Source organism: Anolis carolinensis, chromosome 4, assembly GCF_035594765.1.
Source record: "Anolis carolinensis isolate JA03-04 chromosome 4, rAnoCar3.1.pri, whole genome shotgun sequence".
Classification (NCBI taxonomy): domain Eukaryota; kingdom Metazoa; phylum Chordata; class Lepidosauria; order Squamata; family Dactyloidae; genus Anolis; species Anolis carolinensis.
In genome coordinates, this window is record NC_085844.1 from 104,612,276 (window position 1) to 104,631,094 (window position 18,819).

The window sequence follows — 18,819 nt, forward strand, 5'->3', positions numbered from 1 at the left end:
CCCCGGTGGTGAAGTGTGTTAAAGCACTGAGCTGCTGAACTTGCAGACCGAAACGTCACAGGTTCAAATCCTGGGTGCGGAGTGAGCGCCCGCTGTTAGTTCCAGCTTCTGCCAACCTAGCTGTTCAAAAACATGCCAATGTGAGTAGATCAATAGGTACCACTCCGGAAGGAAGGTAATGGCGCTCCATGCAGTCATGCCGGCCACATTACTTTGGAGGTGTCTACGGACAACGCCAGCTCTTCGGCTTAGAAATGGAGATGAGCACCAACCCCCAGAGTCAGACATGACTGGACTTAACATCAGTGGAAAACCTTCACCTAATACAAATAATATATGTATCATTTTGGAACTTGGGAACCTTGACTGAAACCTTGTACCAGGATAAGAAGGTCCATAGATTAACATCTGAAACACACACAGTAAACTGCAGTAGAAAATACTTTGCATACCAATACCCAGAATTCAAAACTCTAGTTAAACACACCCAAGAAGTTGCACATGTGTTGTGCAGTTTTTATATTTCCCCCATGAATGGTTTAAAAACATCTTTAATGTTTGCTAGCCTAGTGCCATATCTTAAAAAGAGATACTTTCCCCCTACCTTCCCTGGATGCACAGAGGCTTACATTATTTAGTGTATAATTAACATTTCAAATTATCCCCTTATGCACTTTTAAAAGCTACAGACTGGGTATTATAGGCGGCATAGTTAATTTCTAAAAGGCGAGGTCAAGGACTTAAGGCTGTGTTGGATATGCATTCTGAAAAAAAATATTTTAGCTATTAAAATACAAAATGCTTGCTTGTTTAATACATAATGTCTGGCTGGAATTATTTAGAAAACATACCTTACACCATTTTATCTTATTATTTCAATAATACTGTTTTAGATTTCTATCTTGGTCAGGGGGAAGGCATCTACTTGTTGATGAAATAAAATATGTCAATGGTATCACAATGAGTACTTTAAGTCAGCAGCCAAGCTGGCACCCACATCGTACAGATACATGATTTAAGATGGCAGAGATTCACTTTCAAAGCTATCTGGAGATAGCTTTGAAAGTGAATCCCTTTTTGTGTAAGATTACTACATGCATCTTGTATTTTCCCCCTTAAAAAGAGAAAAGAATAGGGATGGAAAAAATATTCAAAAATGGGGAAAAGCATACTTTGCAAGAGTTGAGCATTTCCACCCTCATTCCATCACTCCATTCTATGCAATATTTTATTGCATCTCACATAGGCATCAGGAAGATCAGAACAAACTCATCAGCACAGAACCACATAATGCATTTCCTCTCTATGTATCATAGAATCATAGAGTTGGAAGAGACCGGGCTATCCACTCCAACCCCCTGCCAAGAAGCAGGAAAATCACATTCAAAGCACCCCTGATGGATGGCCATCCAGCCTCCACTTAAAAGCCGCTAAAGAAGGAGCCTCAACCACACTCAGGGGCAGAGAGTTCCATTGCTGAACAGCTCTCACAGTGAAGAAGTTCTTCCTAATGTTCAGGTGGAATCTCCTTTCCTGTAGTTTGAAGCTATTGTTCCGCATCCTACTCTCCAGGGCAGCAGAAAACAAGCTTGCTCCCTCCTCCCTATGACTTCCCCTCACATATTTCTACATGACCATCAAATCTCTTCTCAGCCTTCTCTTCTGCAGGCTAAACATGCCCAACTCTTTAAGCCACTCCTCATAGGGCTCGTTCTACAGACCCTTGATCATTTTAGTTACCCTTCTCTGGACACATTCCAGCTTGTCAACATCTCCCTTCAATTGCAGTGCCCAGAATTGGACACAGTATTCCAGTGTAGAATAGCAGAATAAAGGCAGAATAAAGGGGTAGCACAACTTCCCTGGATCTAGACATTACACTCCTATTTATGCAGGCCAAAATCTCTTTGGTTTTTTTAGCCACTGCATCACATTGTTGGCTTATGTTTAACTTGTTGTCCACGAGACTCCAAGATCTTTTTCACACGTACTGCTGTCCAACCAGGCGTTCCCCGTGCTGTATCTTTGCATTTCATTTTTTATGCATAAGTGGAGTATCTTGCATTTGTCCCTGTTCAACTTCATTTTTTTTAGTTTCGGCCCATCTCTCTAATCTGTTAAGATCATTTTGAATTCTTCCCCAGTCTTCAGGAGTATTACTTATCCCTCCCAATTCGGCATCATCTGCAAACTTGATGATCATGCTTTCTAACCCTTGATCTAAGTCATTAATAAAGATGTTGAACAGAATCGGGCCCAGGACAGAACGCTGCGGCACTCCACTTGTCACTTCTTTCCAGGATGAAAATGGAGCATTGAGGAGAATCACCCTTTGGATTCATTCAATTAACCAAATACAGATCCACATAACTGTAGTTTTGCCTAGCCCACATTTGACTAGTTTGTTTGCCAGAATGTCATGGGAGACCTTGTCGAAGGCCTTACTGAAATCCAGATATGCTACATCTACGGCATTATCTGCATCTACCCAGCTTGTAACGCTATTGAAAAAAAAAAGAGATCATATTACTCTGGCATGACTTGTTTTTCATAAATCCATGTTGACTATTAGTGATGACTGCATTCCTTTCTAAGTGTTTGCAGACCACTTCCTTAATGATATTTTCCAGAATCTTGTCTGGTATTGACGTGAGGGTGACAGAGAGTAATTCTTTGAGTCGTCCTTTTTTCCCTTCTTGAAGATAGCGACCACATTTGCTTTCCTCCAGTCTGCTGGGACTTTTCCCATTCTCCAAGAACTCTCAAAGATGATTGCCAGTGGTTCTGAAATAACTTCCACGAGTTCCTTCAATACTCTTGGATGTAGTTGATCTGGCCCTGGGGACTTGAATTCTTTTTCAAAACCTTCTCCTGCTGGGGCTTCCCCATCTAACTGAATCTTGAAGAAAGTGTCCCCCCATTAAAAACCTAAACTATCAAATGTCTTAAACTGCAAGATTAAAGTCAGTGTTAATCAGGAAATCTGCAGAGCTAAACTATGTTAGGGGAAATTCAAGAGATTAATAATTTAGCAAATCAATTAGCTTCCCCCCCCCCCAACATTCTGAAATATTAACTAAATGAAAGTCTCATTCATCCTTAGGATAAACACATACATGCAAAAACGGCACAGACCTGAAATACCATCTCATCCCTGCTTTTTCAGATTCATTGCAAATTGGAGATAACTATAGATTTCTGCAACTTTGTTTTCTGATTCCTTTTCTTTCTTCACCACTGGAAATGTGCAAAGTTATATGCTGATGGAAAGCTAGAAAAAGAGGGAAAGCCTTTCAATCTACATCTCTGCAGGCAAATCTTTAATGTTTAATGAGGCAGTTTAATAAAAAAAAAAAGGCAAATGTCAGCTGAGAATGCAAATCTGTATGCATGACTTGCCATTCTTTTGGCGCATTGCTAAAATCTCCAGCGGATCAATGTTGAACAGGAAGTTTAAGAAGTGAACATAATGGGGGGAAAACCTCTTAAGTAATCAACCCCCACCTCCAACTGTATTCTGAAAATAATATCAGCTGGTACAGCTTCTCTCTCTCCTTTTTAAAGTCAACTTTTGCTCACTCCAAAAAATAAACAGCATGTAATTGAGAAATTTCTTAAACTGGCATTCTGTGGGGAAATGTAAATTTCACAATTTTTGGAGTATTTATAAGTATGGTTTGTATGCTTGTGGAGCGCAAACTAGAAATCAATGAGCATATTACATCCCAATATTCTGCCCCTCTTTTAAATAACCAAGTAAATAATACTGAAAGAGTAGGTGATAATATTTTCTATAATATTCATTTTCTATATGAATCTATAATATTTTCTCATTAAAACATGATAGCCACATTTTTGTATTTGAATCCATTATCTCTGAATCATATTAACGGATTTTCTGGGGGGAAAATATGTTTACTTCAAAATGCATAAAAACCTGCTTCAAGCACAAAAGTTTTACATAAAAAGCACTAGCACTTTCAATCAAAAACATAAGCAAACAGCTATAAGGCACTCCTATCCAAACACAGTATCTGCCCAGCTTCCAAATTAATGTAATTATTTAATCCACAATTTAGATTCGCCTGATATTATTTATTATTTGTTTTATTTATTAAAACATAAAAATTTTTTGCTTTCATGTGGGAACCAAAATAATTTTAAAAATAAAATAAAACAATATTAAAAATGTCAATTCAAATTAAAAAGCAAATTACAACCAAATATTAAAAACAAACTTCCCGTATCTAATGCCATTCGCATGAATTGGATTGTATCTTCCACTGGCTGGGAGTGAGGGGAGTTGAGACATTTCCAGAGGGGGCAGGCTGGAGAAAATTGACACTGGTTCAGCATTCCTAGAATTCCAAAATCTGAAATTCTCCAAAATCTGAAAAAAAAATAGGTGGCTGAGACAGTAACACCTTTGCTTTCTGATGGTCCGATGTACACAAACTTTGTTTCAGGCAGAACATTATTACAAATGGTATATAAATTTACCTTTAAGCTGTGTGTATAAGATGCTTACGATATATGAACTGCCTATTTAGACTTGGGTCCTTTCTGCAAGATATCTCATTATATATGTATATGCAAATACTGCTATTCCAAAATCCAGAAAAAAATCTGAGATTAAAAATGTTTCCGGCTGCAAGCATTTTGGACATGAGATGCTCACCCTGTATGAATAATAAGATGTGTTGCAAGGATTTAGCCTGAACAGTGGCTCTATTATACTTTCTCATGGAGTTACTGCCAGAAAGAAATATGAGAAAACCACAAAACTATTAATTACAGCTGTAGTTATGGTTAAATTGGGTGACCCTAGGATACTCACTCTGAAAGCCTGAAAAATAGGCCATGTCACTTTCCCCCCTACCCCCCCCCCCCCCCACTGCGATAGAGTTGCCTCAGTGTCACCATAAGTAAAAAGTAACTTGTAAATATACCAACAATAGGAAAGAGAAGGACTGGGGAGGCGGGCGGGGAGATCCTCTACCACATCATGTACATTACAGGTGAGGACCCAGTTTCATGCTAGGAATGTTGCAATGGTAGAAAACTGCATATGAACTTTTAGGTTCTGACCAGCATTTGTCAGCACTTTCCCAATGTACAATTAAAAGACATGACATTGATAAATAGACTCCTCCCTTTTTAAAATAGATAGATAGTAGATTTTTTTAAAAAAAAAACATGCACGTCTCAGAAGTGAATCCCAAAGAATTCAATGTGACTTCTTTACTGGTAAATTTATGTAGGATTGTAATCGTTGATCACATAAACATAACTTTCATGATGAGAGTTCTATCCTCTGCCTTCTGGCCCACTTATCAGGGTCAGGACAGGTTCTTTCAGTCTTAGTATTCCTATTCTATTAAAAAGTACTCTGGATCAGTAATGCTTGAATCCCCCCTGGGGTGGCCACCTTGAGTCCCCTCCAGGGTTGAGAAAGATAGGATAAAAATAAATAAATCATAGAGTCATAGAATCATAGAATCATAGAGTTGGAAGAAACCTCACGGGCCATCCAGTCCAACCCCCTGCAGGAAGCAGGAAAATCTCATTCAAAGCACCCCCAACAAATGTTCATCCAGCCTCTGCTTAAAAGCCTCCAAAGAAAGAGCCTCCGCCACAGTCTGGGGGAGAGAGTTCCACTGCCGAACAGCTCTCACAGTGAGAAAGTTTTTCCTGATGTTCAGGTGGAATCTCCTTTCCTCTGGTTTGAAGCCATTGTTCCGCATCCTAGTCTGCAGTGCAGCAGAAAACAAGCTTGCTCCCTCCTCCCTATGACCTCACATATTTGTATATGGCTATCATATCTCCTCTCAGCCTTCTCTTTTGCAGGCTAAACATACCCAGCTCTTTAAGCCACTCCTCATAGGGTTTGTTCTCCAGACCCTTGATCATTTTAGTTGCCCTCCTCTGGATGCTTTCCAGCTTGTCAACATCTCCCTTCAACTGTGGTGCCCAGAATTGGACACAGTATTCCAGGTGTGGTCTGACCAAGGCAGAATAGAGAGGGAGCATGACTTCCCTGGATCTAGACGCTATACCCCTATTGATGCAGGCCAGAATCCCGTTGGCTTTTTTTGCCGCCGCATCACATTGTAGGCTCATGTTTAACTTGTTGTCCACAAGGACTCCAAGATCTTTTTCACATGTACTGCTGTCGAGCCAGGCGTCCCCCATTCTGTATCTTTGCATTCCATTTTTTTCTGCCGAAGTGAAGTATCTTGCATTTGTCCCTGTTGAACTTCATTTTGTTAGTTTCGGCCCATCTCTCTAATCTGTTAAGATCATTTTGAATTCTGCTCCTGTCTTCTGCAGTGTTAGCTATCCCTCCCAGTTTGGTGTCATCTGCAAACTTGATGATCATGCCTTCTAACCCTTCGTCTAAGTCGTTAATAAAGATGTTGAACAGAACCGGGCCCAGGACGGAACCCTGCAGCACTCCACTCGTTACTTCTTTCCAAGATGAAGACGACACATTGGTGAGCACCCTTTGGGTTCGTTCACTTAACCAATTACAGATCCACCTAACCGTAGTTTTACCTAGCCCACATTTGACAAACTTATTTGCCAGATGGTCATGGGGGACCTTGTTGAAGGCCTTACTGAAATCCAGATATGCTACATCCACAGCATTCCCCGCATCTACCCAGCTTGTAACTTTATCAATAAAGAGATCAGATTAGTCTGGCATGATTTGTTTTTGGTAAATCCGTGTTGACTATTAGCAATGACCGCAGTTGTTTCTAAGTGTTTGCAGACAACTTCCTTAATTATCTTTTCCAGAATTCTGCCTGGTATCGACATGAGGCAAAATTCTGGAAAAGATAATTAAATAAATAAATAAATGAATGCTGAACAATACATATATCCAAGCAAGCCTGGCTAGATGGCAGCTGCATAGCTGAGCAGCACCAGGATTCGTTGGGCACTGCTTGACCATGAACTTTACCTTGCTCTTGTTGATCTAGTGTTTGCAATGCCCACCAGGCAAGAAAACCACACTGGACACTGTCTGGCGCCTAGAACCCTTCTTTCTTTCAGGTTGCCCTTTTCCGATGATCTCATTGCACTGAATATCATCACTCCAGGCACCAAGCAGTGTCCAGTGCCATGTCCTTGCCCAGTGGGCACCGCAAACATCAAATTGATGGGGCAAGGTATGTGCCATTCCTTGTCTCTAGACTGACTGCAAGTGCCTGAAGTCATAGTTCACTCCAAAGTTTCCATGATTTTATGATTCTACATAACATTTTAAGCTGTGATGAATAGCAGGCTGTTTGAAATTCTGTACCCACACCATTCAAATTTTACAGCAGAAAGATTCCAGAGCTTTTTTTATATTTTAGGTAATTGGAACAGATTTGCATAATTTCACATACCGTACATCATTTCTTCTGCAATGTGTAAAATCACTTTGCATCATTTATTCAGGTCTGGCAAATTATGCAGGAGAAGTAAAGAACTATTTGGCAGGGCATTGAAATGACACCTTCCCTGGACATCTCACTTAAGGGAGACAGTATCTATTTTTATACATGTATGCTTTCCTAGTCATAAGCACTGAAATATAATTTTTGAAAAGAACAGAAAATAAATTGAAGAATTTCAGGAATTGGTTTTATGGGGACCATTCTCTCTTCTCATGCAATAGCCCAGCATACAAGCTACCTTGCAGAGAGATGCAATTCATGAACCAACTCCAACCATATGCTCTCATGGAGCTTGCATGGTAGATAGATAAACATTCAGTTTAAATGGGTAAATAACTGCCAGCAACTATGTGCTTGGTTAACAGTGTCCTAGGTCCTGACAGTTTTCAAATAGAATCACAGAGAAAACACTCACTTGAATACTTTTTATAAGCATTTTTACTATGTGGTAATGTGAATAATTTTTACTATGTGGTAATGTGAATAATGAGGACCCCCGGTAGCGAAGTGTGTTAAAGCACTGAGCTGCTGAACTTGCGAACCAAAAGGTCCCAGGTTCAAATCCCGGGAGCGGAATGAGCGCCCGCTGTTAGCTCCAGCTCCTCCCAAACTAGCAGTTCAAAAACATGCAAATGTGAGTAGATCAATAGATACCGCTCCAGCGGGAAGGTAACGGCACTCAATGCAGTCATGCTGGCCACATGACCTTGGAGGTGTCTACGGACAATGCCAGCTCTTCGGCTTAGAAATGGAGATGAGCACCAACCCCCAGAGTCAGACATGACTGGACTTAATGTCAGGGGAAACCTTTACCTTTACCTTAATGTGAATAATATAATACCTAAACTTAATTAATATCTTTAAAATGCTCTCCCTAAATATCCATTAGATGGATATTCTATGCCTATGTGTATGTTTTACATGCACATGTACACATCTCATACTGAAGATTATGAACATTTAAGTCAAAAAAGGGAGAGACATGACAAATTAGATTCCAATTTAAAACAGAATAAACGTACAGCACAACCCTCATATCTAAATAGTATATGTTGCCAGATCTCGTGTACAAAAGTGTGAATACAGTAATAACGAGCTCTATTATTTTCAATGGACAAATGACAGATGTACTGCGAAGAGTGTGTAGCTTGCACAGAAGGCCCTAAATGAATAAGTGAAATCATGGATAAATGAAGCCAGTTATATCAGTTCAGTGTACACCCTGAGACTACCTCCATAGACCACCGCTGGTCCAGCATCTAAAGGGCAATCCAAATGATCATGGTTACTTGCCCCAGCCATGTAATGAAAAGTAGTTCTAGGGACACTCCCTTCCAAACCATATATTTTGTCAAGAGTAAGAAACTCCCATTCTGGTGCCAAGGGGAGCCCCCTTCCTAGCAACCCAAACCACAGAACCCAGAGAGGCTATTCCAGAAGCTTACTCTGCACCCACAAAGGAGGTGCTATGGTGCTAACTGACTCCATAATTTTTACATGCAAGTGACCAATGATTTAAGTGATAGCACCAAATGCCAATTACCACAACCCAACAGAGACAGTATTGGGAAGGTATGGGGAAAAAAAAACTAGAAAATTCCTTGGGAAGAAAAAAAAATACTACCTGGCTCTGATGCAACCAGCATAAAAACCAAACTGACCAGGGGGTGAGTGGGTCACATTGTAAGAAAGTGACAGCCACCAATATATAGGAAGCTGCTGCCCCTTGCCACATGTTGAGAGAAGGAGGCTTCAAGCCAGCCTCTTCTCATGGGTCCAGATGTCTCCCTTCATTTGGGGGCCCAAATTCCCCCCCCCCCGGTGCCTCAGGCTCTGCCTTTAAGGCTTCAGGTGGGACAATTTTTTGGGATCCATATGACTGGATCATGCAACAAACTGCACAATATTGTTCAATGCTAACATATAATTGTACACTTATAAGGCGATCATGATCACACTGTAGCCAACATTCATACTGGTTTCATCATTGAAAAAAAATGCAGAGAGCAATTTTGGAGCACTACTGCAAGGAAAAAAAAATGTGACCCACTGCCAGTAAATGGAGAGAGAAGTGGTTATGTTACAAGCTCCTGATTTTGAGAATGACATTGATGTGCCCTTTAACAACTTCCTTACTAAGCAGATAATGGCAAGCTGAAAAGATAGTGAAAATCCTCGTGACTGAAATTAAAAGGCTGGAATTTATTCAAAAAGAAGGATAGCATTGAAGAGGAACTGGCAATTTTTCATAAGGTTTCCTTAAGAAGTAGAGATGTTCAGAAAGTTGGAAGTTAAGCTCTTGTCTTACAAAGAACCAACCAATGTGAAATAAAAATAATAATAAGGGAAAGCCTTGGGAGAAGCAACATCTTGCAGAATGGAGATCCAGGTACTCTATTCTTTTCATTTTCCTCCACCTATTTTTCCACTTCTGTGTTAGCAGACTTTCATACATGCAGTGTGAAGGAATCACCCATTTAGTCACTTCTCCTCTCTTGACATTCATGTTGATACCTTACTTTACGAAACAGGTGAGACGATTAGAGATTCTTATTAATATGAACAAAATATGATCCAGCTGCCCTGATTCAGCTGGGACAGTCCTGATTAATCCTCTGTCATTTTATGTTTGCAGCTGCTTTGAAAATGTCCCAGTATTACTCTTCTCAGCCCACACACACACTTCCCATTGTTCCTTGCTTACGCTGCTTCAAAATGTGCCCAAAGTGCAAAAGTAGTTTGCACTCAATTAACTGAAACAGGAGGAGGGGAAGGGAGAGAGAAGAATTTTGTACATCCAGAGAGACTGAAGTAAAAGTAGCTGCTGCAATCTACCCGTGCTTGTTTCTCTCCCTCATTTATAATATTTGGCATCCTGACTACACAATGATGTTACTTGGCCACACAAAGCCCAGTTTTCACATGTTCCAGTTTCATACACGTGATAATTAGAGAAAAAATTCTGAAACTGATAGTTTAGATAGTTTAGAGCACAACATCTTAAACTGTGGACTGCAACTTCATTTGGGGTTCTCTATCTGAATTTGGGGTTGTGAAAAATTTGTATAGCTTGCCACCTAGTGGCTGTTTTTGACATTTACACTGATCTTTTAGCAACTACATGCAGCAAATGCTTCAGCTTCCACATGAAACTGCAAACCAAGCATGCAATGTTGAAGATGCTCTGTGTTCTGCAGACTCAAATATTCAGCCACAATTTAATTCTTAAGCACATCCATCTCATTAGTAAGCAAATTTGCTTTCAACTTAATAAATGGTAAAATTAAATGTATACCAAAAATTGTTTTCAAAGCCATTTTATGATTTATTATCAGTGTTTGATTGGTATTTTATATATCTATACGCCTGAGGTCATATAAAAATTTCTCAGGTGGAAAGGGGTGCAAGTAAAAAAAAGTTTAAGAAGCCCTGGTTTAGAGCTCCAAAGAACCATGAGCAACTTGTGGCTCAACCCAAATAAACATACTTCTCCAATCATGCATTTCGGCTTTCTAAAGAAGTTGACAACCTTCCCTTTTCTTTTCTTTTTTTTTTACATCTATCACTGCAGATCAGATAGGTGAGTAACAGGGATTTCTTTGTGGTGGTTCAGCTGCTAAGAGAGTCTCCTCCCAAGAAAATCTAACAATTCTTCCTTCGGGTGTGCAAATGATATAAAAGTTTTTATTCCTATCCTTCAAGTATTAAAATAGAACATTTTAGTTCTTTAGAATAGGGGATTTGTTTTTTACAAATACTATTTGCAGTGTAAGCATTTCATAAAAAACATAATCTGCATACTGATATATATATAAACCAGTGGTTCCCAACCTTTGGCCTACAGGTGTTTTGAACTTCAACTCCCAGAAATCCCAGAATTCTGGGAGCTGAAGTCCAAAACAACCTGGAGGACCAAAAGTTTGGAACTGCAGATATAAACAAAGTCTTAAATTTTTGTTTCTTGTAATCAGGGCTGATCCTAGATAATTTTCAAGTGTAAGTAAACAATATTTTGATGTCCCCCCAAATGCAGTGAGAGTGGAAGAAGAGAGCCATGAAGATAAATAGCAAAGATTCTTGTTGAAGAGGAATCACTCAATTTGTTGTATTGAGAACAGAATAATAAAGTTGGTAGATATAGATATTAGGCATGTGAGATCCATTAAAAATGGTTCAAAACTCGCTTCGAAAGTAGGGGGTGCTGGCGCTTCGTTTCTAAAGTCATTTCTGAATTTTGAAGAAAAAAAATTCAAAACTTTATGAAAATTTGTAATATTCCTAATTACCTCGTTAATGGCAGACACGCATGGACAATGGTGAAAAACAGCACTGGGTGGAAATTTAGAGGACTCTCCCGCCCTCATTTTTTGAGCTATCCTGATCAGACTTGGTACAGTGGTAGAACACATTTACCACTGCTAGCTCAACATAAGCTCACCATCAGAACGTTTCCCTTATCCTCTGATTTTTGGTGAATTTTCATATCTTATAATAAACCATTTTTTAATAATTACAGAAATCTGTTCCTGGTTTGAAAGTATTATTTCCTGTTTCATTGGGTTTTCTGGGGCTGAGAGTGCATGACTTGCCCAAGATCACCCAGTGGATTTCCATGGCTGAGTGAGGAATCAAGCCACAATTGTAGTCCAACTCTCAAACCACTACACTACATCATGCTGTCTTAAAATGGCCCACTGCTAGTAAGGAGAGAAAATATTCAAGAGTGGGTTTCTTCTGATGGGGTTTAGCCCACTTCTTACCAGGAAGGAGAGCGATCAGGAGTGGGTATCTTCCGATATTACACTATGTCTTAGGATAAAACCTCAGTCTTTTGTTTTTTATGAATGCTCCCAAGAGAAAATGCATAAGGATGTGGGTGAACTACAATTCTCAAAAGTCTTGGGTCAACCCTCCCAAAACTCCCCCAGGATTCACAGCTGGCCATGCTGGGTCTGTGTGCCAAGCTTGGTCCAGATCCGTCACTTGCTAGGTTCAGTGTTCTCAAATACGGGTGAACTATAACTCTCTGATGCCAAGGCCAATCACCCACAAAGCCTGCCAGTATTTCACAGTTGGCCATGTTGGGTGATTGTTTGCTTTCTCTGCCCATTTCCAATTTTCTTCTCCCTCTGAAGTGGAAAGTCACACACCTACCAGGTTGGAGGTTTAGAGGTCTCGTTTGGGGTTTTGCCAGCACAAAACTGGAGTGAAGTGATCTGGATCATGGATTGGGATTGATCCCTCTCCTTTTGCCGCTTTCCTCACTTAAAGCTTCTCCTCACTTAAAGCAAAGGCAGGAGGGGAAGGCTGTGATGGGGAAGAGGAAATGTTTTGCAAGGGAGATCCTGCAGAGGCAAAGAAGCAGCCTGCAACTAGGGAAGGGGGATTTCTCTCCTGGATAGCAATGGGTTTAAGAGTCCCATAGAAACCAACCAGGGGGATTTATCTTCTGTGGTTGAATTAAAATACTTTCTCATATCTCCAAAGGTTATCCGAAAGTATTCCAAGGCATGGGCGGCAATACTTCAAATTGGAAGGTTAAATTTGAAGCGCCAAACCACCTCGGAAACCCCGTTCGCATGTATTACGATTAACGAATCTATTATCATTAACGATGATTCCGATTTAGTCACCCATGCCTAATAGATATGTGTATTAATGAAATAAAAATAAATCTCTTTTTTGCACTTGTGTGTCTTGACCATTAATCTGTGTTGTGTAATGTTTCATGTCTTTAAAATTTGTTTTAATGATTCCTTTGTAGGTTTAATTCTATTTTAATGCTTATAGTCTGCTTTGGAGTATTTTAAGAGGTAAAAAGTGGTATACAGTATAAATTAATAATAATATTTAAAATAATATATACTATTGTAACAATAATGCTAATAATATAATCAATATAGCACAACTTCTAGTTTTTAACAGCATTTTCTAAATTGTTGCTATTTAATGTTTATGGTCTGGTTTGGAGCATTTTTCAAGGGGAAAGGGGGATATACAGTATAAATAAATATACATAAAAGGAAAAGGTTTCCCCCTGATATTAAGTCTAGTCGTGTCCGACTCTGGAGGGTTGGTGCTCATCTCCATTTCTAAGCTGAAGAGCCAGCATTGTCCGTAGACAATTCCAAGGCCATGTGACCAGCTTGACTACATGGATCATCGTTACCTTCCTGCTGGAGTGGTACCTATTGATCTACTCACATTTGCATGAATTCGAACTGCTAGATTGGCAGGAGCTAGGGCTAACAATGGGACCTCATTCCGCTCCCCGGATTCAAACCACCGACGTTTCGATCAGCAACTTCAACAGCTCAGTGGTTTAACCCACTACACCATTGGGGGCTCCAAAATAAATATAATATCAAAAATAAAATATAATATTATAATAATATCCTAACAATTATACTAATAACATATTATTTGGATATTATTATTATTTGGATGTTCTTATTTAATTATTATTGGGAAATTATTATCAGTAGTAAGGATAAATGTTATCAATATAGCACATCTTCCAGTTTTTAGCTGCATTTTATAAATTGGTTGCTATTTTAATGCTTAAGGTCTGCTTTGGAGCATTTTAAGAATCACAGTGTGGCCATCCAGTCCAACCCCTTTCTGCCAAGAAGCAAGAAAATCACATTCAAAGCACCCCCGACAGAGGGCCATCCAGCCTCTGCTTAAAAGCCTCCAAAGAAGGAACCTCGTTACGCCTCCTTCTTAAGAAGAGAAACTAATATTGAAAATATAATAATAGTATCAAGAAAATAAAAATATAATAATAATATCAAAATGATAATAATATCCTAATTATTCATGTTACGAATATATCACACCTTTCCATTTTTAACTGCATCACCTGAACTGGTTGATTTTATAGCAGTGAAATGGGGCTTCAATCATTGGTGGGAATGGTGTGACTCCCCAGATGTTGTTGGGCTGAAATTACAATTGTGAAGAACACTGAATGTTTCACCTGGTAACATCTGGGAACTGCATAATGGCTCCTCCTAGTTTTGGTTTCTTCTCTTACTGGTCACTGGTCACATATTTGTTATATCAAATATGGACTGGAAAAAGTTTGAGACCCAGAACAACAGAAAGGACTAACAGAAGGGCTCTTCTACCACCACTTACAACTTGAAAAGCCCTGCTTTGAAATTGTTATTGAAGACAGCAGCAGCCTTCTATCCACACAGTCAGCATCTCCAACAGAGAGGAAGTAGAACACTAGGAGAGCGCTGTGCATGATGGGAGCTTTAGTTTGGAGTGCCGGGAACGCATCAGTCTCTCTCCCAGTGTCCACAGATCCTGCACCCATGGATACAAGCCTTCATGGCTTGACCATGTATTTTTTTCAAATCCGAAAAGTACACATTTCTTTTTGTTGTTTTAAATAATGGATGCACATTTTCTACACCATTGTATATAAGACTTGAGTGGGTTGTTGTGAGTTTTTCAGGCTGAATGGCCATGTTCCAGAAGCATTCTCTCCAGACGTTTCACCCACATCTATAGCAGGCATCCTCAGAGGTAGTGAGATCTGTTGGAAACTAGGCAAGTGGGGTTTATATATCTGTGGAACAGGATAGGAGAAAAGACTCTTGTCTGCCTGAGGCAGGTGTGAATGTTGCAATTGGCCTCCTTGATTAGCACTAATAGCCTTGCAGCTTCAAAGCCTGGTTGCTTCCTGTCTGGGGGAATCCCATCGCTTTCTTCCAAAGCAAAACGGGGTAGAAGTAAACTCCCACCACTCCCTCAATTGGCGTCTCCAGATGCCTTTCTGCCTTGTTCTGCTGCTGCTGGGCTTTCCGCACCATACCTGACCTCCCCTGCCACCCCTGATTGGATGTCATTGGTTTGAACGATCACCTTCAAGATGGTAAGGGCGAGAGGGGTGGGGGAGGCGAGTGGAGGGGGAGGGGAGCCAGGCTTAAAAGTTTCCCCCCTTTCCCTCCGAGACCCCCATCTCCCACAGAAGAAGAGTAAGACTATGGCCCCTTCTGCATTGATCATTTAATGCAGTTCAAAACTAGCTTGAAACTGCTGCGGAGGCCAGGCAACAAACTCTTTCAAGAATGTGTTGTTGAAGGTTCTCATGGCTGGAATCACAGTTGCTGTGAGTTTTCTGGGCCGTATGGCCATGTTCCAGAAGCATTCCCTCCTGACATTTTGCCCACATCTATGGCAGGCATCCTCAGAGGTTATGAGCTTTGTTGGAAACTAGGCAAGAGGGTTTATATATCTGTGGAATGATGTCCAGGGTGGGAGAGAGAGCCCTTTTCTGCTTGAGGCAAGTGTGAATGTTGCAGTTGGCCAGCTTGATTACCATTAAAAAGCCTTGCTGCCTCCTGCCTGGGGGTATAATGGTTCGGAGGTGTTAGCTGGCCCTGATTGTTACATGTCTGGAATTCCTCTGAGTGTTTTTCTTTATTTACTGTCCTGATTTTAGAATTTTTTAACACTGGTAGCCAGATTTTGTTCATTTTCATGGTTATTATTTCCACTAACTCCCACAATTCCTCATGTTGCAATTGGCCATCTTGATTAGCATTGAATAGCCTTGCAAAGTGCTCAGCTGGGAAAGGAAGGGGGCGGAGCCGCCTGAATAACTGGCAGCCAGGGACTGCCTGTCATTCAGGCACCTCCTCTCTCTTCCCTTCCAGGTGCCTCAATGGTGCCCCTAGTGGATTAGGTGCCACCCGCAAAAGCTTCCCCCGTGTATTGCTTCAGCCAACCCTGCTTGTCATCTATATTTTTTGAGCACTACAAATTAAAGATCGCGGAGAAAAAAAAATCAACAAGATCAAGAATTCATAGCATTAGGATCCTTTTTTTGGGGGGTCCCACATCCTCTAAAAACTTAGGATGGACAGAGGATGTCCCAAGTCATTTTTAGCAAAAGCATAAATCAGAAAAGCAGATACAACCTGATTTCATCAATGGTAAACTGGCCCCTTTTAAAGGAAATTTCTTCCACTGTGAGGATATTAAAATTCATTCCCGTTAGGGTAGACCTTATGCTGCATGGAGGAAAGGTTTTCTTATTTTTCATTTGATTTTAATATAATTTTATCTACTTTTATACATTGTGTTGTATGGCTTGGGGAGGTTTAATTTCACACACTTACACTTGATTGTACCCTAGGGAACTTCTATGAACATGGGGCAGTGATACAATCCACAATCCACTGAACATGTCATTGGAGTTAGAAATACCTCAATTTTTCTCTTAAAAAACAGCTGGCGATAGAAGATAAATTCCATGAGGATTTTTATTATTAAACCTGTGCTGGTTCTTAGGTTGATTTAACAATGTAGAATTAATTGCAGTTTGGGTTGCTGTGAGTTTTCCAGGCTGTATTCTCTCCTGACGTTCGCCCACATCTATGGCAGGCATTCTTAGAGGTTGTGAGGTCTGCTGGAAACTAAGCAAGTGGGGTTTATATATCTGTGGAAAGTCCAGGGTGGGAGAAAGAATTATCGTCTGTTTGAGGGAAGTGTGAATGCAATTTGACACCACTTTAACTGCCGTGGCTCAATGCAATGGAATTATGTGGACTGTAATTTGGTAAGGCATCCTCTCGTTGGCAGAAAAAAACTAAAAATCTTTTAAAACTACAAATCATAGAATTCCATATCATTTACCCATAGTCGTTAAAGTCGTGTAAACTGCATTCATTCTACATTGTAGATGCACCCTCATACATCTTACAAAAATCAATTATTAAATGTTTGATCCTGTTTAAAAGGTGATATTACTATTTGTTTTATTCTGTATCCTGATTTGAAAGACAATGCTTTTGAAGACAGGGCATGGATATTAAAAACAAAGAAAAAATGAAAGAGTCAGTAGCAGACAGTTGAATCAATGCCATCCAGCATCACTTAAACTACAATGGCTCAATGCTATAGAATCTTGGGAGTTATGGTTTGGTAAAGCACCAACACTATTTCACAAAAAGGGCTAAAACTACAACTACCAGAATTTTATAGCACTGAGCTATGGCAGTTAAAGTGGTGTCAAACTGTACTGATTCTTCATTGCAGATGTACCCCCAAATCATTTTGAAAATTCAGTTTTCTTCTTAGAAGAATAAGGTTGTGTAGGGACACATCCAAAACTGTACTGACTATGTAATGGAAGTTGCATGGAGTCACCAAAGTCCTTTAATTTAATGGGGTATGGAAATGTTTTCAACCATATCTATGACCCTAATTATATATATGCATAGTTCAATCAAAAAATATAATAAAATACATCAAGTTTTTTCCCCTTAAAATATCAATAACTCTACCATGATATTCTTTATGTAAAATTATATTCTAGGATAACTTCATCTGTTGACAGTTTCTGAGAAGAAATGTACCATATATACTTGAAGACAAGCCGAGTTTTTCAGCCCTTATTTACGAGCTGAAAAAGCCTCCCCATAATCGGGTCAAGGCTGCCAACGGAGTCTGCAGGCTATTGCTTGCAATATGTGGTCTATTTCTCTTTTCTCCTCCCTTATCAGTGTTTTCTTTTGCAAAGCCTCCCTCGCTCTTAATCAAGGGAATGTTTTGAAAAGAGAGACACCCTTGCAAGTCAGGAAGAAGAAAAATATATATTCATTAATCTTATGAAAGCATTTTCCCCTGAAATATTTGTTAAACTCTCTTACAGATTATATAGGCATTAACCCTTTGCAAGCATTTGCAACCTCTAAGTACCTTTATATGTGTATATCTATCTATATACATTAATTTTATATATGAATTTTCTCCTCATACATTTGCAGGTGTTTGAAAATCTTTTATACATATAGACCCATGTACCTGTGCATCTGTAGCCATACATATAAGTTATTTTTATATATGAATTTACCGTCATATGTTTGCAAGTCTCTGCAAATATCTATATAAAGAGAGATGTCTGGATAGATATGAATATATTATTACCTACCTATATATAGGGCTTGGAAATATTACAGGGGGAAATGAACACACAAATATATATAGACATGTCTAGATAGATGTGTGTGTGTGTGTGTGTGTGTGTGTGTGTGTGTGTGTGTGGCTTAAAATATTGTAGGGGAAATGCACACACACACATACATAGAGAGAGGGGTGGATTTGCAAACGTTTCAGGGGGGAATGCATATGTGAAATTAGTATCTATAATTATAGATCTATATCTAGCTCTGCATTGTTTATATAAGCATTGAATATTTGCCTGTTACTATGTTGGAAGCTGGCCTGAGTCCCCATGGGGAGATAGGGTGGGATCCAAATGAAGTTTGTTGTTGTTGTTGTTGTTGTTGTTGTTGTTGTTGTTGTTGTTATAAGGTTATTGCTGATACCATATTGTTTTTGTTGCCCCTACTTTTCC

General features: G+C 39.7%; 1 protein-coding gene across 4 annotated transcripts in view; it reads right to left on the reverse strand.

The window, feature by feature from the left end:
• cdh18 (cadherin 18) overlaps positions 1–18,819 on the reverse strand; it is an 854,880-nt gene that overhangs the window by 167,546 nt on the left and 668,515 nt on the right. Inside the window, exon 1 of one of the 4 annotated variants that reach the window (XM_016994918.2) lies at positions 3,136–4,151. The exons of the other annotated variants lie outside the window; for them this stretch is intronic. The gene's annotated coding sequence lies outside the window, so the exon portion shown is untranslated. Of the gene's footprint in view, positions 1–3,135; positions 4,152–18,819 lie in introns of those variants that run through there. 4 annotated transcript variants of the gene reach the window in all.